The sequence below is a fragment of the Rattus rattus genome, chromosome 6 (genome assembly GCF_011064425.1).
Source record: "Rattus rattus isolate New Zealand chromosome 6, Rrattus_CSIRO_v1, whole genome shotgun sequence".
NCBI lineage: Eukaryota > Metazoa > Chordata > Mammalia > Rodentia > Muridae > Rattus > Rattus rattus.
Window position 1 is genome coordinate 70,069,565 of NC_046159.1, and position 22,334 is coordinate 70,091,898.

Here is a 22,334-nt window from a genome sequence, read left to right on the forward strand (position 1 = left end):
AAATCTGAGGGAGCCAGGTTAATTAAGACTACTGGTCCTACTACAGTATTGACTTCCTTCTCAGCTTCTTCCAGCTTTTCACTAATTCAACCACAGGGGTCAGCAGCTTCTGTCCATTGGTTGGGTATAAATATCTGCATCAAACTCTTTCAGCTGCTTGTTGAGTCTTTCAGAGGGCAATCGTGGTAGGTCGCTTTTAATATTTTTTATTGAGTAATTTTGCATCGATATTTGTAAGAGAAATTGGTCTGAAGGTCCTTTTTTTGTTGCATTCTTTCATGGTTTAGGTATCACAGTAATGGTGGCTTCATAGAATGAATTAGGTAGTGTTCCTTTTCTTTCTATTTTATGGAATAGTTTGAGGAATACTGGTATTAAGTCTTCGTTGAAAGTCTGGTAGAATTCTACACAAAAGCTGTCTGACGCTGGGCTTTTTGGTGGGGAAGTTTTAATGACTTCTTGTATTTCTTTAGGCCTATGGGACCGTTTAGATAGTTTATCTGCTCTTGATCTAACTTTGGTATGTGGTACTTGCCTTAAAAAACCATCCATTTCATGTAGATTTTCCAGTGTTGTTGAGTATTGACTCTTGTAGTAGTATTTGATGATTTTTCTGAATTTCCTCCATTTCTATTGCCATGTCTCCCTTTTCTGATTTTTATAATTTGTATACTGCCTCTAGGGCCCTTTAGTTCATCTGACTAGGGGTTTATCTATCTTGTTGATTCTCTCAAAGAATTAACTTTTGGTTTTTTTTTTTTTTTTTAGTCTTTGTATCATTCTCTTTGTTTCTATTTAGTTGATTTTGGCCCTGAGTTTGACCATTTCCTGCCTTCTACTGCTCATGGGTATGTTTGCTTCTTTCTGTTCTAGAGATCTCAGGTGTGCTATTAAGTTCCTAGTGTAAGATTTCTCCAGCTTCTTTACCAGGGCACCTAGTGCTATAAGTTTTCCTCTTAGAAATGTCCCAAATGTTTGGATATGTTGTATCAATATTTTCACTGAATTTCAAAAAGTCTTTAATTTTTTTTTATTTATTCTCTGACCAAGTTATCATTTCTTAAAGAGTTGTTTAGATTCAACTTGTATGTGGGCCTTCTGTTGTTTTTGTTGTTATTGAAGACCTTAGGATGTATGGGATTATTTCAAACTTCTTGTATTGGTTCATGCTTGTTTTTTTCCCAATTATATAATTAATTTTGGAGAAGGTACCATGAGGTGCTGAAAGGTGAACTCTTTTGTTTTAGGGAAAAATGTTCTGTAGATATCTGTTAAATCCATTTGGTTCATAAGCTCTATTAGTTTTACTCTGTTTAGTTTCTGTTTCAATGACCTGTCCATTAGTGAGAGTGCAGTGTTGAAGTCTCACACTAATAGAGAAGTTCTTCTCTTAATTAATTTTCAGTTCTAAAAACAAAAAGTAACTTGCAATATTCTGTTCAGTCATGTACCTTTAAGTGGAACACTCTCACATATATGTGTGTGTGTGTATATATATATATATATATATATATATGTATATATATATATATATGTAAACTTTTCTTTCTTCTGACACCATTTTCTTCATATGTTGAAGGGATGATGGATATACTAGCTCCAAGGAGGAGTCAATGAAGAATAGAAAAATCATGGCTAGTAAAATCTCTTGTTAGGGCTAGCTAGCTTTAGTTTATGGTACTGAATGTCTAGACACGCACACCAATGTTCATCTTAAACCAGTTTCTTATGAATACTTTGGACATAGTTTATTATATACCTATCATACTTGTGGAATAGTTTCTCCAGCCAGGACTTTACTTACGTACTTCCACATCAAACCCTAAAACAGAAGTTAGGGTTTATTTATTGACACTAACTAGAGATAATGGAATCATTCACAATATGTGAGGACTGTCTAGTTTGCTGCTCCATGCTAATTCTACTGTTATGAATAAAATGAGAAAAAAGTCAAACATTCTAATTCTTACATTTATTTTCCAAGGATTAATTTTACTTATTCATTTGTATATATGTGTCTCTCTGCTTAAATGGAGGCAAGACGTACAGACATCATATTTCCTTGGACTGGAGTTATGGGCAGTGATGTAAGTGTTTAGAAATGAACTCTAATTCTCTGCAAAATAAGCAAATTATCTTAACTACCAAGCCACTTCTTTAGTCGCCAGAAGTTCCCTTTGGGGGAGAAGAAAGGACCTTGAAACTTTCCATTGTTATGTTCCTGCTTTTCTTCACAAGATATGTTTCATGTAATGAGTATCCTTAGTTCATGATACTTCATCTCATAAATCACACAGTGTTTATATTTTCTCTTCATGAATTAGAACTGTTGTTCAAATTTTTACATTTAGACAGATATAGAGAAATAACGATGCCACAGTCAGAAACCATAGAAATGTTGAGAATGAAATGTCAATCATGAAAATTGAAGAGAAAAAAGTTTTGTAGCTTCCCCTAGGATTAAGAAAAGAGGAGTTGCCAATGGAGAATTTTGAAGCCAGTGCAAGTACAAACATTGGTGCAGATTTATACCTGGGCTCAAATTATATTAAATACAATGAGATGTTTTAAATTATAAAGTTATTTCACTTTCAAAGGAATCACCATATATCTAAAGTGGAGAGGGGAAATATAAAATAGCAAAAGCAAAGGAATTGGCCTATGCTTCTATTGTCCTAAAGTACAGCTCTCTGGCCATTTGATTAAGATATTACTATTGGACATGAGTTTTGTGGAGCATGATGAATATGAAACTATTTGCAATCTTCTATAAGCAGATATTTGGTTAGACCAGAACCATTTTTGACAATGCTTTCTCATTTTTATTGTTTAGCTTTGACTTCTTTGTCATAGGTGTGTGGTTTTATTTCTGTTACTTCCATTTCATTCCACTGATCTTTGGTTGAAACCTGGCAGCGTGATACCACCAGAATTTTTTTATACAGGATTGTTTTAGTTATCCTGGAATCTGAGCTTTTCTATGTGAAGTTAGGAATTGTTCTTTTAAGATCTTGAAAGAATTGTGGTGGAATTTTGGTAGGAATTGAATTGGTTCTGTAGATTGCTTTGGTAAGATGGCCATCCTGGCACGATTAATTATACTATGCTATCCTTACAGACAGAAGCCTAATGTCACTGGGCTCATAGAGGCTCCACCTAGCAGCTGATCTATTGAAACAGATGCAGTGACCCTCAGCCAAACATTAGACAGAGCTCAGGAAACTTTGTGCAAGAATTGGAGGAAGGATTGAGGAATCTAGAGGGAATAAAGACTCCACAAAAAGACCAACAAAGTCAACTAACCTAGACCTATGGCAGCTCCCAGAGACTGAACCATCAAAGAACATACATGGGTTGGAACTAGGGTCCATGTACATGTGTAGTAGATATGCAGCTTGGTATTCATGTGGATCCCCCCAACAACTGGAGCATGGGTTGTCTCTGACTCTGTTATCTGTCTATGAATCCTATTCCCCTAACTGGGCTGTCTGGTGTTAGTGAGAGAGGATATGCCTACTCCTCCAGTGAGTTGATGTGCTAGGGTTTGATAGTTTCTGGGTAGGGAGCTCCCCTTTTTCAAAAGAGAAGAGGGTAGGGAGGGGCTGTGTGAGACAAAGATTGGAAGGGAGACTGTGACCAAGATGTAAAGTGAATTAGTAAGTTAATGGAAAGAAAGGACATTGTAATTGCCTGGATAGGTGGCTCATTGAGTGAAGGTGTAACAAAATATTGGAGAAATTATTATTTTATTTTTACAAAAATTATTTAATTATTTATGTGGCCATTTATTTACATTATTTTTTACTGTGCTTATTCTATTACAAGATGAATACTTTAAACTTAGTAAACTTCTCTTATACCTACCCTTCCAAAATAAGTATCTGATAATATTTTAAGTTGTATGTGCTTGTGTTATACATTCTACTTTTTCTTGACCAAAATTACCCTGCATGGTTAGAAGCCATGGTAAATAATTATTAAGTCTTTGCTGCAAATATTATTTCAGTTTATGTCCATACACTTATACTTCACTCTACTATACAAATTTTATTGTGTTGGTTTATCAGTTATTTGAATGATGTTATATATTAATGTGACTAAATGTGACATATACCTTACCTTACTAACATGTTTCCAATCCAACTTCTTTATACACTCTTACTGATTCTCATGATTTGCAATATCTGGTAATCACTACTTTACATGCATATTGACTAATATAGCTTTCACGGATATGAGAATATGTGTATGTGTTCACATCCACTGCATATTTGATGTCTCTGATGACCAGTGGAGGGTCAGAGATCACCTGGGACTATCGTCACAGACAGATAAAACACCCATGTTGTCTCTGTGGCCTTGAACAAGGTCCATGAAAGGGTAGCAAGTGCTCTTATCAGCTGCACTATATCTGTAGCCCCAGGTTTATGAAATTTTACACGTGACACAATTTTATTCTTATTTATAGACAAGGTCTCGATCCATTTTTCTGTTGATGTGTACCTAGCCTGATTCTCTTATATAGCAATTATAAATACTATTTATATACAATATTAGAGCTCTTGTTTCTTCAGCTATATTAGCACAACAATATCTGCAATGTACTCTTCAAATTTCAGTGTATTAATTTTTCTAGAAACTGCATACATATTTTCATATCGGCTAGATGAATTTACCTTTTATTACCAAAATATAAATCTTCCATATCCAAGTTGGCAACAGAATTTATTATGCTTTGTTGAGACAGAATCATCTTTGCATATATGTGGTGTATTCAACTTGGTATACCGCAGCCTTTGTTGCATACATATTCTGATTCCAAATTTTTAGAGTTTGTATATTCTTGATTATAATTATTTTGACCAATTCAAGAAAATTACTTGCATTACATGAAGGCTAATGGCGTTTCAGAAAGTTGTTGGAAATTTGTGCATCCATTCTAAAGCAGAGTCTGATCATTTCATTTTCCATTAATTGATTACATGCTATATGAAAGCTAAGACCTTCTCCCATTTGACTGCTTGTCTTTTCACACTGGTAATTGTTCTCTTTTTGTTCTGAAGCTTTTTACACTTTAGAATATTCTCATTTCTAAATCTTCCTTTAGTTTACAGAGCTATCGGAGTCTTATTTAGAAATTCACCATTTCTTCTGGTATCTTGAAGTGTTTTCAGACATTTTCACTAGTATTTTCAAAGTTTAAGAGGTACATTACAGTGCTTTATCACTTTGAGTTGCTTTTTTGTGTATGATGAGAGAGTTTTGGTTTTTCTAAGTGTGAATACATAGGTTTCTTCCGGTTGTTTATTCTTTTTCCAAAGCTTTACTCCTTTATTGGGTATTAGAAGACTACTATTGCGTTCATTTATTTCTGTGTCTGATGTTATATGTTCATGAGTATATATTCTTATTTTATTTCAGTATAATTCTGGTTTTGTTACTATAGCTCTGTGATGTTTCAAAATTACTTATTTCCCTTTATATTTCTCTACTGTACAGAATAGTGACTTTCCTAAGTTCGTTTCCCCATAAAAATGATGATTAGCATTTTTAGGAATACTGCATTGTTCTGTGTCTATATTAGTTTTATTATTAGAGTAATTTTGTTTTTCTTGGGCATATTATATATCCTGACTAGTTTTTGTCCACGTGTCACAATTAGAGTCACCTAAGGATGGTCAAATGAGGAATTACCTCAATGGACACGCAAATAAGGAAGTGGTATTTTCTTTCTTATTTTTGTTGTTAAGGGAGGATTGAGCCCAATGTGTATTGTGCCAGCCCTAAATAGGTGGCCCAAGGAGAAATAAAAATGGTAGCTCCATATAAGCATTAAAGTAATCTGGTAAGTAGCCTTTTCTCATTGTTCTTGCCTCTTTCCTGTTTGAGTCACTTTCTTGAATTCCTTCAATATATTCCCTTGATCAGATTGTGCAAGCCAGATAAATCCTTTATTCTCCAAGTATGTTTTGGTTTGTATTTTATCACAACACCAGAAACTCAACTAGAACATCATACTTCTTCAATCTGTAGGCTTACCTACTTATCTTGACTCAGAAACATTCTCTTTCAACTCTTATTTTAATTGAGTAATTTTCCTGCATTCTTGTTTTACTGGCTGTTTGTCTGTTTGTTTGTTTTTTCCTGGATTTCTGGTGATAGGTACGTTAGACCTTTTATTCTTCCATGATGTTTTCATATTTTTCTGCATTCAACCTGGTGGGCTCTAGGAACATTTAATTTTTCTATATGTCATCCACTCTGTTAATTCTCTTCAACTGCTTCTACTCTATTGAGAATCCCATCAAGACAATTTCAGTAAGTTAATATTTTCGCTACCAAAACTGATTATGTTTCTGCTTTAATCCCCAGGAATCTTCTTTCCTGTTAGGTCCTGACCCTCTTTCTTTGTTCCCCAAATTGCATAAGTCCATTGAGAATTTAACTTCATTTCTGTAATTATCTGACCTAATTTTTTTCCCCTGTCAGCTCTTTTATATTTCAATCACTTCTTTTCATGGCTCAAAGGAAAACCATCCTAAGCAATTAGCATCATTTCTAAGAATCTTGTATTTTTTCATGTTTGACAGTGCAAATCCTAGCTTCTCTCTGATTCATTTGGGTAGTATATGTTCTAATTATTCTCAGCATGGATTGGTCCAAATGAACTAGTCATCAGTGGGAAAGGCACAGCTTCACTCCTGTGCATTTTCTTAACAAATTGCACAATGTTTAACCCCTTTAATAGCTAAAAATATTATATATGGGATAGATTATAGATAGATGTATAGATAGATGGATGGATGAATAGCTAGCCAGCCAGACAGATAGATAGACAGAGATCACCCTTAGTCAATGATTATATGTTTCTTTCCTAGTTTTTTCAAGCAATGCTCTATTTATTTTGTCTGCATTTCTTCAAATCTCTTAATGTCCCAGAATAATAATATGTGTAGCAACAAAGGGAACTGGAGAGATGTCTCTATTGTTAAGACCATCAGCTGGTCTTCCTGAATATTCAATTTGTCTTCCAGCATACAAAGCAGGATTACAATGATCTAAAGTTCAAATTCTAGGAGACCCAAACATGGTGCAGTTAAATTCCTTACCTAGGATTCTCAATTCTTTGACTAAATGACAGATTACTACTGGACTCTGAGAACATGTCTGTAGAATTTATATTTATAAATAATAAGGTATCCATTCTGTAGAATAAGCTTTTATAGTGAGAATCTGGACTTACAGTGTGGTATTAGAATATGCCAGGGAAGATTCATAACTGCTTTATTACATCACCTTTAGCCCTATTTATCTTGATCTCTAAGCACTTACTTTCAAAAATGGTCCATAGTTGAGTTTCTCTCAGATGAATTCCAAGTCTCAAGTGCAATAGACCACAAGAGAAATAACTTTTTTCCTTATGAAATTGTCCAAATATGGGCTCAACAATACTTTTATCAGTCATTTTTCTAATCCATTAGCAATATTGACTTTTCCGTGAAATGAGAGTAATTCAATTTCAGATTATACCATAAAGCTGAAATCATTATAGCTTTGCCTGCTAGTTTTATACTAGTTATGGCTCTGTCAGAGTTCTCTTGATAAAGCTTTATATTTCAAGTTTTATCCTCAGACATTTTAAAAAACCTGTATTCCTAATGACTTTTGAAATAGCATAGGTTCTTATGAGAATTCAATGCTAGTCTTTATTCAGAGACGAACATTGTGTCTTATACTTAGACAGTCTTTATTCCCAGATACAAGTTTGAGGATATTTTCATAAAATGGCTATTGCACCTTAAGTCAAATTATCTTGAGAACTGGGTCATATTCTTTGGGATACCTTACAATTCTTGAGATCCTAAATTGTAGATTGTCTCTCAGTTCTATATTCTTGCCTTTTATGTTCTTTAGAGTGTCACACTCTCTTTGTCTTCTGAACTTTCAATGGGAACAATTGTAGCACTTTAAGTACTACAACATATAGAGTGTTCAATGATGTCAGTGGCACTCTTACTTGCCTTGAGGACATTTTATGTTTCAGTTTTTCATATGTCACAAACCTACATATAGATCTTAGCTGTACTCTGAGCTCATCATATTATGTGATATGTATTCTAAGTTATGATAGAAAAATGGACTGTTTCATCAATGAACAGATAATAATTCTCTCCTTTCCCTCTCTAACACTTAAGTATGACCCACAACTTGGGCTACTATCTTATTATGCTGAGGATTGCTCTCAGAGCCTTGTTTATATCAAGTAAATGTCTACCAATAACCCCTAACCCAGTCTAGATATAGACTTTAAGGACAGAGTTTATTTTTAATATTTTGTTTAAATTATGTATATAAGTGTGTACAAGTGGGCAAATATGTGTATGCCATTTGTCACTAATGTGCAGGTTCCCACAGAAGCCCAAAGAAGGCATCAAATTCTGTGAAACTGAAGTAACAGGTGGTTGGAAGCCACTGGTCATAGGTGATAGGAACATAACTCTGGTTCCTTTGCAAATGTAGCAATCACTCCTAACTACTGAGCCATCTCCTCATCCCAACTGGTAGATTTTGTAATAGCAGAATAGAAACATTGTTGGCAGGAAACCCCTTAAATGAGAATTTTGAAATAATGCTTATATTCATGCACACTTTTTCTGTTTGTTTTAAGTTTTTTGTGCTGATTGGTTTTAGATTTCCTTCTTGCATCTGTTAAGCATCTTAGTAAATATTTGTATGTTTCACTTTCTTGTTTGAAGACTTTGAACAAGAGAGTAAGCTAATCTTTATTTCACATTGTTTCAAAGTAAGAGAATATTACCTCTTATCCACATTTCACATGGGTCATTGACCTCCTGGTAAAAATTCCTGGGCTTAAAGCAGATTGAACCCTAATGGAGATTTGCATCTTAAGCTTTTGGTACCTATTCAAATAATATCAAACCTCACTTACTTGTTTTAAAAGTAACTCTTTTTTTCTAAAATTAAAAATTATAATATTTTAAATTTAAATTATAATTAAATCATCACAGATCATCTATCCACAAAATAATGTCTAAAAACACAGATATTATAAGGATGGAAAATATGCTAAGAACATTTTCGGATTCTATTGGGAGCAAAGTCCTCATGTGTGAATTTGAAAATAAAAGAATATGGTAGCTTTTATAAAGGTTGTATGACTAAATAATTATTCCATATTACAAACTCTATTATAAATTATAGAGCATGTAATATATTTTAAATATATAGAAGGCTTGCTTGAAGTATGTCTGTTCACCACATGTATATAGTGTCCACAGAGGCAAGAAGGAAGCAGCAGATCTTCTGTAACCATAGTTACAGAGAACCATGAGTAGTCACATGGGCCTTGGGAATTGAACTTGGGTTCTCTTGAAGGGCAAACAGCAGTCCTAAGAGTTGTTCCATTTTTCCAGTCCCAAAGCCTCCTTATGAATCCCTAACTCAGTATATTTACAAACATCTTTCTAAAGGAAGTTTTTCTCTCTTTTTCTAACTTCTCCTTCCCTATGGCCTCCTTTAGCGGGCACATTAGGTGCTAAGTAAGTGAGTTTTAATTTAATGTTTCAACAATGCAAATTTATAGAAAATGAGAATCTCTTTATCCATGAGCACTCATTTGGAACTTAATCTTTTGACTATTGAGTAATTCTGTGTTTTAGTAATGTTAGGAAAGAAACATTTTAAAAGTTAGACAAAAAAATTTCTGAAGGTAGATTCATTTCTATATATTAGTTCTGAAGAAAGACATCCATAATTTAAATATGAATACATTATAACGATAGAAAATCTGAATTTTGTTTATTTATTATTTATTCTTACTTAATTTGCATCCCAAACACAGTTTCCATTCCATCCTCTCCTCCCAGTCTGTCTCACCTATCATCCATTCCTTCTCCATTTCTCTTCAGAAAAGCGATGGCCTTGGTGAATGTCAACCAGCCATGGCATATCAAGTTGCAGTACTACTAGCCACCTACTCCTCTATTAACAGGAGAAAAGGTAACCAGTAGGGGCAAAGGGAAGAACAGAGTCAGAAACAACTCTTTTCCCACTGCTGGGAGTCCAACAAGATACCAAATTATACAACTGTAACAGATGTGCTGAGGGCATAAGTCGGGCCCATACAGGCTTTCTGCTGAGTGATTCAGTCTGTCAGCCTGGATGGACCTAGGGTGATTGATTCTATGTTTGTTTTTTTTTCTTTTTTCTTTTTTTTTTCTTGTATGTCTTGAGCCCTTTGAACCCACTGACTCCCAGAATCTTTCCTCCAATTCTTAAACAGGATTATGCAAGCTCCATCTAATACTGCATCTGTTTTAATCAGTTGCTGGGTGAAGACTCTCTGATGACAGTTGGGCTAGATGTAAATATATGAGTACAACAGAATACCAATAGGAATCATTTCATTGACTTTTTATGTTTGGTTGGTTTTTCATGTTTGGTACTATCATTAATCTCTGTACTGTCCAGCCCCAGGTCTTTACTCTCTGGGCAGTGTAAGTAGTGGATTCCCTCTCATGGCATAGGATTCAAGTTGAATAAGTCATGGATTGATCTATTCCATAATTTCTTTTCTACCTTTATCTCAGCACATCTTGCAGCCAGGACAGAATGTAGGTTGAAGATTCTGTGGCTGTGTTTTTTTTCCCAATCCCTATACCCACCATTTGTTTGGTTATGGAAGATGATCAGTTCACGCTTCTTATTCTCATTGCTATAAGTCTTAGCTAGGGACATTCTTACTGATTCCTGGGAGTTTCCATTGCCCTATGTGGCTAGCTTGTCCTAGAGATGCCCTTGATTTCAGTTATCTCTTCAGTACTCTCTTCCTCTGTCCTCTCCACACCTGATCTCTCCTGTTCCCATCCCCACTCTATGCACCCAGCTAGTTCTCTCTCCCCATTCACCCACCCATAGATGTATGTTTTGTTTCTCTTTGAGCCCCCCTTAGCCTTTCTTGTTACTTACCTTCTTTAAGTCTGTATTCTAGCATAACTATCCTTTACTTTTTATTTCAAATCTACTTATAAGTGAGAACATACCATGTTAGACTTTCTGGGTCTGGGTTATTTCAGCCAGAATGATCGTTTCTAGTTCCATCAATTTGTCAGTAAATATCATGATGCCATTATTTTTAATAGCTGGGTAATGCTCCATTGCATAACTGTACCATATTTTCTTTAACTATTCTTCAGTTGAGGGACATCTAGGTTGCTTTTAATTCTGGCTATTATGAAAAAAGGGGATGGATTTACTTCAATGTATTACTTAGTTCAGAAGTAAGTCATGTTATAATTTAAATATAAATGAATTCTGAGGTTAGAATACCTGGATTTCATTTTTTATTTAATTTTTATTGATTCATTTTATATCCTGCTCAGTCTCCCCTGTAGGTGACATCTACTACAATTCTCTCCCCATCCTCCCTCCCCTTCTCCTCTGATCTGGGCTGCCTTGTCTGGTCCCAGTGGGAGAGGAAGTGTCTAGTTTCACAGAGAATACTTGGATTTCTTAACTCATAGTCATATACAATTACATGAAATTACAATGGGATTACTTCATTACTATTTCAAAATTCAATTTTTCTTATTCCCAATTCAGAATATGTTAGGCACCAGAAAATACAAATGCATATTTTAACATTGTATAGCATTTTTGTTTTCACAGTGAACAATTTTCTAGAATTTTTATTTTTCCTAAGCTAAACACCTAGATTTAATATTTGTCACAAATAAAATATTGGATAACTATTTAATAATAAACTTTAAAAAAGCTGCTATCTCATTATTCTATTATCAAATCCACACATAAGCACTTCAATATCAGTATAATCTGAAAATAATTTTTAATATATTTTTCAATAGTCTCTGTCTTCTATTTTGACCTTATATATGTAAAGATGATTTTCAAACACATGGTATCATCCATAACTAAGCTTGTGGTCATTTAATTTGTTTCTATTTCATCTAAACATTACATCAGCTTACTTACACTTTCTAAAGTATTCTTTTTATTTTAATTTTATGTATATGGGTGCTTTCTCTGCTTGTATATCTGTGCACATAATGCCTATTGAAACCAAAAGAGGGGGTCACATTGTCTGGAAGTGGAATTATAGATGGTTTTGAGCTGTTAGCTGGGTACTAAAAACTGAACCCATGACCTCAGCAAGAGTGACAGGTGAACATAGAGGTAGGCAATCTCTCCAACTCCTATGCTGCATTTTAAATATCTGATGTATTGTTTATTTAAGCCTCATGAGGAGATCATGGCAAAACATGCCTTTTTTGGTTTCAAGAAAAGAAAAAATGGCAAAGCTGTATACAGTGTGAAGTTAGTCATTAAGGACTGATCATTGTTTAAGACTAGAATTCATGGTGAACAACTCTACGTTGTGTTATTGACACATGAAATCTGATTTATTTGGCCTGATGTTCATCATGGAAAGAAATAAAGAATGAATATAAAAAAGAAGGGCTCTCATTTTCCAAACCATACTCTGAAGTCATTCAGTTATCCAGCAACTTTATGCAAAGAGGGAATGTCTGAGCTTCTGGCATACAGGGTAGGAAGAAAGGATTTTTAGAAGAGGGACAAGATATGAAGATGTGCTGAGTCTTGGGTTGGACGAGATTGGTTTGGAGACCAAACCCACATAGTCAGGGCACCTAGAAAGTCTCACCCAAGAGCATTAGGAATTACATGTTTCAGAAAGGTGTAACAGAAGTGCTTCCTGTGCTCTTTGCCTGCTATTACTGAATTGTGGGTCTCATTGGTTCAATTTCATTTTCTCCACTGTTTTAGCTATTATGCCAGACCTCTAGAAATAGCTATTTCGGATTTAGTTGTATCCAAATAACAATGTGCTAATCCTAATTTATACTTGTACTTTCCTGATGAGACCAGAATATGTTACCACTCTGAATATTTTCTAGATATATTCAGAGATGCCATATCTTAGGGAAAAGGAAGTAAATTCTCAGGGAAATTGATCAGAAATAATATTATCCTGATTAAGCCTGAACTTAATCTAATTTTGACATTCCCATTTTAATGCTTTTTCAAAAATCCAATTAGCTTACACAGATGATTAGCATTTACACGCCTCTTACTTTACAGTCTGCAAATTTCTGTCACCATAACTTTCTTTTTCATTTTTAGAATTTTAACTCATATATAACAAGAAGATTTGACAAGAATTGAATATTAGCTACTTCAGAGCATATGCTACCAATACAAATTATGCATTCAGATGTCAAAAAGTCATCATTAAAACAGGCAAGCTGGAAGTGTTATCAAATCAAATGACATAAAACTTGTGGTAATAACATATTTACTGCTTGCATCACTTTTTCATTCTCTGTTGAGGAATGAAAATCAAACAAACGAACACTAAAACCGACCAATACTGTAGTATATTGATGGTCCTTCTTAGAGAAGACCAGGAAATTAGTCTCCTCATGCTACAGAAAATTGACTCTACCTTTTGAAAGCCTTGCAAGATGCCACGTTGCAAATCTCACCCATAAAACAGTACCAGTCTCAGAGAAACCTCTGCAAACATGAGGTTATTATTGATGCTCCTTGATTTCTGTGTAGCTTCATGAAGTTAAATGTCTCACATGAGTGTTTTCTAGTTCAGGGTGAACTGATGATCTGCATTTTTTTTACATGAATGACAGATGGACATGCTTGAGTAAATATTGAGGAAGATTGAAGTACTTAAATAAGAAACTGCAGATTCTCCACATTCATACTGTTCAGACAGTAACTTCCAAGGAAAGTTACAGACATAGGGAGCCACAGAGTATGTGTTTGGAGGAGGGGCTTTGAAGATCTGAAAGCAAAAAGATACAAAAGTGATAAAAATGGCACACACTCCCCCCAAAACAAAACAAAACAAAACAAAAATGCATATCTCTTTTTATCCTAATGTTTTATGATAAGAAATAATGGCATATCAGATCATTGGCTCATTGGGTAAAGTGCTTACTCTAACAACATTGTGAGCCTGAATTTGGGTACTCAGAAGCCATGTAAGGATTAATGCAGTAATTACTCTTTCTAATCCTTATGGCATGGGGGAGGCACATAGAGATCCTGGAAACTCACAAGATAGCTAGAATTAGGATGGATCCCTTAAGTTACATAATCCTCTGCAGAGAATACGTACTGACAAGCATGTCCTTACATTTTCAGTTGAAAATCTTACTATTCCGTTGCCTTACAAATCTTACTTATTTCAATATTGTGCCATGATTTAAGTACAAATTTATACAATTCAACTAGAAATTTGACATTTTATAAATAGTGCATAAGTTTTTTAGGCCTGTCTGGAAGCTGGTATCAATTTGTCTATCCTGTTGTGTGTGTCAATTCATACAACTCCTGGTGTTGGTTGAATGGCCATATGAGAAGTCATGATTGATTTGATCAAAGCTGCATCTGACTGCAGCTGCCTGAAATGTATTTTTGCTCTCAGGAACTTATAACTGAAATACAAATGTCCTACTTGCTTTCTAGAAACACAGCTAGAATTTATGTAGAAAAGAATACAGTCCCCATACATTTACAAGTGTATGCATATGCATACTCACATGTAAGGATGGGGATGAGAACTGAAACAGAGGAATATTCTAGGAGAAGATACATCAGTCTCTGAGAATATGAAAGCATGGACAGCTCCAGGTACATTTTTATCTCTTATTATTAGTCACTCCAGAAAGAAACCTAAGTCCTCCACACCAATTGCCTTTTAAGGTTCAGACATGCTTGAGTGAGTTTCAAACCTTTGAAACTAAATGATACTGTATCACTGATGTTAATGAAAATAAGCTCCATCAACCATAGATATAGAAATGATTATCATCCAAGTAGAGGAATGAAATTATTTAACTGAAACTCAATGACTTTAGTGTAATTCAAGTCCAGCCCACCCAACTTCAGGAGAGTCTATGTCTCCTCCCTCTCTGTTAGCCCCTTGTCCATTAATTAGCATATAGAGATAAGGGTGTAGATCCATCTCTCTTCTAACATAGCCAAAACAATATTGGGAATTTTATTGGTGAAGATTGAGTGAACTTGCTATATAATCAGCAAAAGCTGGTGGCTAAGAAACAAAGTATTTACAGCAGATATGTGGAGAAAACATGTTGAAAGCTGAGGCTGGGGGCACTAACAATTTCTAGCCAAAGACTATTAAGTATATGTTGTAGCCATCCTATGAATATGGGTATGTAACTTCATAAACTCCTACCTACTGACTACATTTATCTTTTTCATGGATACCATAGTGAGTTGAGTAACTGGCAAAAGGCAAGTTTATTGGCTGAAACTTCTCTTCTTCATGACTGAATGCACTGGCCTGAGGGAAAAAAAGAGAAAGAAGGGGGAATAGCTGTGATCTAAATCTATTAAATTACCAAATAACAATAAGTCCCCTAATAGTAGGTACAATAAAAATAAAACAAACTCTTCTTATAACAAAGTAGTGCTTACAAAGGTGTGAAAATTTGTGTATGATTATTCATCTCAATAGCAATATTAAGTGAATTGTGGTATATTCTGTTTATTTATTTTTTTTATTAACTTGAGTATTTCTTATATACATTTCGAGTGTTATTCCCTTTCCCGGTTTCTGGGCAAACATCCCCCCCTCCTCCTCCCCTTCGTTATGGTGTTCCCCTCCCCATCCTCCCCCTTTCCTCCCTCCCCAACAATCTAGTTCACTGGGGTTCAGTCTTAGCAGGACCCAGGGCTTCCCCTTCCACTGGTGCTCTTACTAGGTTTTCATTGCTACCTATGAGGTCAGAGTCCAGGGTCAGTCCATGTATAGTCTTTAGGTAGTGGCTTAGTCCCTGGAAGCTCTGGTTGCTTGGCATTGTTGTACATATGGGGTCTCGAGCCCTTCAAGCTCTTCAGTTCTTTCTCTGATTCCTTCAACAGGGTCCTATTCTCAATTCAGTGGTTTGCTGCTGGCATTACGCCTCTGTGTTTGCTGTATTCTGGCTGTGTCTCTCGGGAGATCTACATTCGCTCCCTATCGGCCTGCACTTTTTTGCTTCATCCATCTTGTCTAATTGGATGGCTGTATATGCATGGGCCACATGTGGGGCAGGCTCTGAATGGGTGTTCCTTCTGTGTCTGTTTTAATCTTTGCCTCTCTATTCCCTGCCAAGGGTATTCTTGTTCCCCTTTTAAAGAAGGAGTGAAGCATTCACATTTTGATCATCCGTCTTGAGTTTCATTTGTTCTGTGCATCTAGGGCAATTCAAGCATTTGGGTAATAGCCACTTATTAATGAGTGCATACCATGTGTGTTTTTCTGTGATTGGGTTACCTCACTCAGGATGATATTTTCCAGTTCCTGCCATTTGCCTACGAATTTCATAAAGTCATTGTTTTTGATAGCTGAGTAATATTCCATTGTGTAGATGTACCACATTTTCTGTATCCATTCCTCTGTTGAAGGGGATCTGGGTTCTTTCCAGCTTCTGGCTATTATAAATAAGGCTGCGATGACCATAGTGGAGCACATGTCTTTTTTATATGTTGGCACATCTTTTGGGTATATGCCCAAGAGAGGTATAGCTGGATCTTCAGGCAGTTCAATGTCTAGTTTTCTGAGGAACCTCCAGACTGATTTCCAGAATGGTTGTACCAGTCTGCAATCCCACCAACAATGGAGGAGTGTTCCTCTTTCTCCGCATCCTCGCCAGCATTTGCTGTCACCTGAGTTTTTGATCTTAGCCATTCTCGCTGGTGTGAGGTGAAATCTCAGGGTTGTTTTGATTTGCATTTCCCTATGACTAAAGATGTTCAACATTTCTTTAGGTGTTTCTCAGCCATTCTGCATTCCTCAGCTGTGAATTCTTTGTTTAGCTCTGCACCCCATTTTTTAATAGGGTTATTTGTCTCCCTGCTGTCTAACTTCTTGAGTTCTTTGTATATTTTGAATATAAGGCCTCTAACTGTTGTAGGATTGGTAAAGATCTTTTCCCAATCTGTTGGTTGCCGTTTTTTCTTAACCACAGTGTCCTTTGCCTTACAGAAGCTTTGCAGTTTTATGAGATCCCATTTGTCGATTCTTGATCTTAGAGCATAAGCCATTGGTGTTCTGTTTAAATTGTGATTGTTTACAGTTTCCTCCAAAGAAAAATTATTTTTTATTTTTTTATTAGTAGATACCATATAGTCTACTGAATAGCATGCACTCTTCTTTTATAAGTTAGCTTCAGTGATAAATAGGTGGAATTTTAATCTTAGAAATAAAGCAACAAAGAATTCAAAGGTTCTAGTCTGCCTATCACAATTTCTTCATTAAATATGTCAGTCTCCCTTTCCTCTGGATGATATATTTCACTTCCCTGAATAAATGTTGTTTGTTTGTTTATGCTTCTATGTATACATGTAATAAAGAAACATTATGAAAATATGTAGCAATAACGTGTGAATATAATTTTCAGTCAGCGATTCCTCCATGCTGTATTGTTACTCATGTCTATTCTACACTTAAATTTTTTGTAATTGCCTAAGATAATATATTGTTTGTGTGAGGAGCAGAAGTAAGGTTTATTTCTTTATGTCTCAATTCATTATCATTACTCAGAGATTGTTATACTATGGGTCAATCATGAGGACGCGACTCTTCATTATTAGCCTGCGTATTGGTGTTGGACTTATTTAGCCCTGTTTAAGCAGCTATATTGTTGAGATTACATAGGTGAAGCTTCCTTGTCATTTCTAAGAGACACAAAGTTGATAGCAACTTTCTTGATCTTTTGGCTTTCTTCTCTAAGATTTTGGTGGAGGAGTTCTATTGTACTTTTATCAATTGGGACTAGGCACCTGAATATCTAGATCTCTGTATTTTGACCAGTTTTTGATTTCCATAAAGATGTCCTGTTGCAAAATGAAGTTTACTTTCTGAGGTACTGGAACTGCAGTAGATCTAGGAGAGAGGGAAGGTATGAGTTGTCAGAGGACTGGAGGGAGTTGAGGGAGGGAGCAGAGGAGTGGCTAGGGTTGGATGTACTGTATGAAAGGAGAGTAAATTTTAAAAGAAGAAATCTTGACCCTCAATTTTATAATATCTTCCTAAATCCGCTCCTCCAGAAAATGGCAGGGCTCTCAGGGATAGCAACTAAAAACAGCATGACAAGATACAAGATACAAACCTTCATATCATGGCTGGGTATACCAAACCAGTCAGAAGAAAAGTGTTCTGAAGTCAGGCAGAAGAGTCAGGACACTCCCACTGCCACTGGTAGGAGTCCAGAAAATGGAAACATAAAACATATAACTGCATGAAATATATAAGCAAGGCTATTCTAGCACAGAGAAGATCAATAATAATGAGATTTTAAGGACCCTATTTTGTCATGACCTGAATATTTCATTACTCTCTGATGTCTTTTGACTGGGACACTCCACACTTTGTTGGGATACCTTGAGGATCTTACATGATTACAACATATGCAGAATGAAAGGATTCATTTTAGCTACTTCATAGGGCAACCAAAACCTTTTGCGTCGTCACTGGGTTGGAGTTTGAAAGATTCCAACCTCCAGGAGAGAATGAAAGCTGACTGTACAGTGATGCGACTCTAGATCATCCTTGTCCTACAGAATTAGTTGCTTTAAAATGTATTTTAGCACATATATTTTCAGAACTGACAAAGCGGATAAAATGGAGGAAAACATCAGGACAGGGCATATAAGGTCTAATTTTCCCCTGAAAATAGTTGTACATACAGAAGAAAGCCATTTATTCAATATTTATAACGCATAATTGCTAATATCTGCAGCATTTTGTATTGAACTGTAGGTCACAGAAATTGTCTTTTTTTTATTATTGTGCAACAAAACAAGCCTCTAAGTTTCTCGACTTAGACATTAGTGCTCAGATCTTAGAACAGTTTGAGCAGCCCTTACAGTCACAAAGTGACTGGAACCTCACTTGGTGGTTTTCTGCACTGTTTACCTTTCATCCATCAACATGTTATTTGACTCTCCTCCTAAGAAAAGTAACCACCCGATGGTTGGACTTTACTCGCCAATGAATGCAGTTCCCATGTTTAGAAAGTGTATTTTGCCCAGTATCATCGGCCAGGTGCCTGTGGTCTGATGAAGGAAGTCACCTCTCTGAGGTACTTCTGAATACATTTGAATTACAATGAAGATAACAAGATTCCTGCAGCCTGCAACTTATCCATTTTTAGTTATTTATCAACACAGTAATGGGATTATTAGTAAATTGCTTTTTTCCCCCAACTTGCTCCATTTGACTTCTTCCATTTGCTTGCATTATCAGGAAAATAATTTAATGCATGCTAATGAATTCTAAATTTGCATAAATCATCTCCCTATGTGATTTATAATCCTGACTTAAATATAACCCCAAATACCCACATGCAAGGAAAGCCTATTATATGTGTAGGCATAATTCTCATAATCATACAATTTATAAGCTGAGCAATTGAAGAGATTAGATGACCTCGAGCCACTCAGAAATGAACCTTTTTTCTTACATTCTTACCTCTTTATCGGTCTGTCAATTAGAGAAACTTAGCATATTTCCATCTTGTAGTATTTTCAGCAGTGCATTAATGTTGAACAAGTAATTAGATTTCCTCAAAATCATTTTGGTTTTTTTTTACACAAAGAAAAGCACAAATAAATATGATTCCAGCTAATTTATTTATACACACAACAATACATTTTGTGATAGCTTAATAAATATGTCAAAAACTAAAGTATGAAAACAGGATCATAAAGAAAGAATGAACACAAAACACTATACTCTAAAACAAGAGAAAATGAGTGGAATCTTAGTGACATATTTATTGCCATCTCTCTAATACCAACACTTACAAAAATAGCAGTTACTTATGTACAGGTGTTCTTTTAAGCATATATTCATGTTAACCATTTGATTCCCTTAAGTGGCCTTCAACATCAGCCCAGTTTTCAGCTATAATTTACCAATCCAGTTACTGATACATGAAAAGATAATGCAGATTCAGTAAATTACAAAGGCAGCAGGAATGTTGATCATTGATCATTGTGGAATGTGCAAACCATTCCAAAGTATGGTCCAGGCAAACTAGTAGTAATTAGAATTTGGATATATCTATCGCTCCTTATCAGTTGGTTAGGTCCTTCTATGATTTTGGGGGGTGGGGTGAGCACAATGTACGAAAGAAGTTACACCAATACTTTGTATTGGCTAAATCTAAAAGTGTTTTTTGGCACGCATGAATATGCAGTGATAATGATTAATCAAAAAAGGTATTCAAAGACATGTCAGCAGGGGAAAAGATCATGGCATTCACGTGGGAAGGAAATTGAATAGCCTATTAAAGTTGTCATCAGAAAGAAAGCATCCTATCTTAACAATATCAAAAAGAACAGCTATTAACTAGCAGAAGAAAAAATAGCCCGAAAAGGAGGACATGTATGAATTGAGGTCTTATACAAGAAACAGTATCATATATTTGCAAAGCAGATAAAATTATGCAATTATTAAGTTTCTCATCTAACCACGATCAAAGCATAGTTTTTTTTCATACTCTACAATCTTTTAGGAGTGTCACGTTTTCTTTTAGGCTAATAGGTGTAAAAAGGAGAACTCCAGGTTCTCTGATTCAGTTTCTCTGAAGAAGTCTTTGTTCTGTTTTCACAATAGACTAGCCACTTATTAGCTGATAATATCACTGACCACAAAGGAGAAGAGTAGAACTCTCATACCACTCTCCTTATTCCTTCTGGCATGGGAGCAGTAGCTACTGCACTTTACACTCAGAAATGCCCAGAGTACCATAATAACAAAGATACACAGCAGAAGGAACAGGAGAAGAGAAAATGATGCACTCCTGAAAAATGGTCAGAAAAAAAAAAAGTCAGGGAAAAATGAGGTGGATAACTAATACAAAGATTAAGAGACGAGAGAAGGGGAAATAACAGCCACAATAATGCCAAGAAAAATAGACCTCAGTTTTTCAGCTCTGGACAATCTTTAAAATAGATAATGTAAAACCTGATGTGTTTTTAAAAAGGACTGATAAGTAGCGAAACAATACCAAAAGATGTCCTAGATTCAGGCAGTCTTGCTGTACAAAGATGGGGAGGATTGCATTTAGCAACATAAAAAAATAAATCCAGCAATTTGCTTTGCATCTTTGGCATCCAACTAGCAGATGCATGAATAATATTACCTGAAGTTGGAGCTCATAAGGCTACCTTCCTAACAGATTATTATCCATAACTAAAGAAAGTGAAGCCTCTGATTTTGGCTAAGGTGAGTACACACAGTTAGGCAGAGGTGTTTTTCTCTAGAGCTACAGAAACTATTTCTATTCAGAGAGAATGAGAGACACACACAAACACACACAGACACACAGACACAGAGAGAGAGAGAGAGAGAGAGAGAGAGAGACAGAGACAGAGACAGAGACAGAGAGAGACAGAGAGACAGAGAGACAGAGAGAGACAGAGAGACATAGACAGAGACACAGAGAAACACAGAGATGCAGAGACAGAGATAGAGACAGAGACAGAGAGGAGTACCAGGGATTATTAAGGACTAGTTGTATTATAGGTGAACAGAGATAGGTCAGCAGAGACTGTGAACATAGAAACTCTGGGTGACCTTGGAAGTTCCCATTACAACCGAGGAACTGAAAGCTAACCTATTAATCTCAGAAACAAAGTCCTGATGTAACTTTTAAAAACCTCACTTTAAGTTGTAAACTGCATCACTTCTGTCATTGCAGTATTCTACATGGAACAACGTAAGAGGGAAGAAATTTAAAATTTAACGCACAAGGAACACTGAGTAATCTTGATCTCTTTTAAACTACTGCACTCATTTCCTAATTGCACTGCTTTAATTTCATGGTGCTGTTCAGACTTCATTTGATCATTGTCTGTGATTCTGTACACGCTCAATTAGGTAATCTTTGCTATTGTTTCCATGCACTATTCACATACAAGTCCTCTCTATTCTTGCTTCATCTTCTTTTTCTTTTCAGTCTCTCTCGATTCTATTCCTTTTAAAATGTTAATTAAATGAAATTAATTTAATTTTATGTGTAGAGCACATGCCAAAGCATATATATATACCACTCAGAGGACAATATGTTGGTGGCAATTTTCTCCTTTTTACACCTTGCGATTCCTGGGGATCGGTCTTGGTGGCCAGGGTCATTAGGTGTAGAGCTTTCCTACTAGCTCACTTTAATGTTTTTTGAATTGACAAAGTATTTGCAGAATTAACACCAGTAACATGGTACCTCTAAACTTGCTGCCACCTC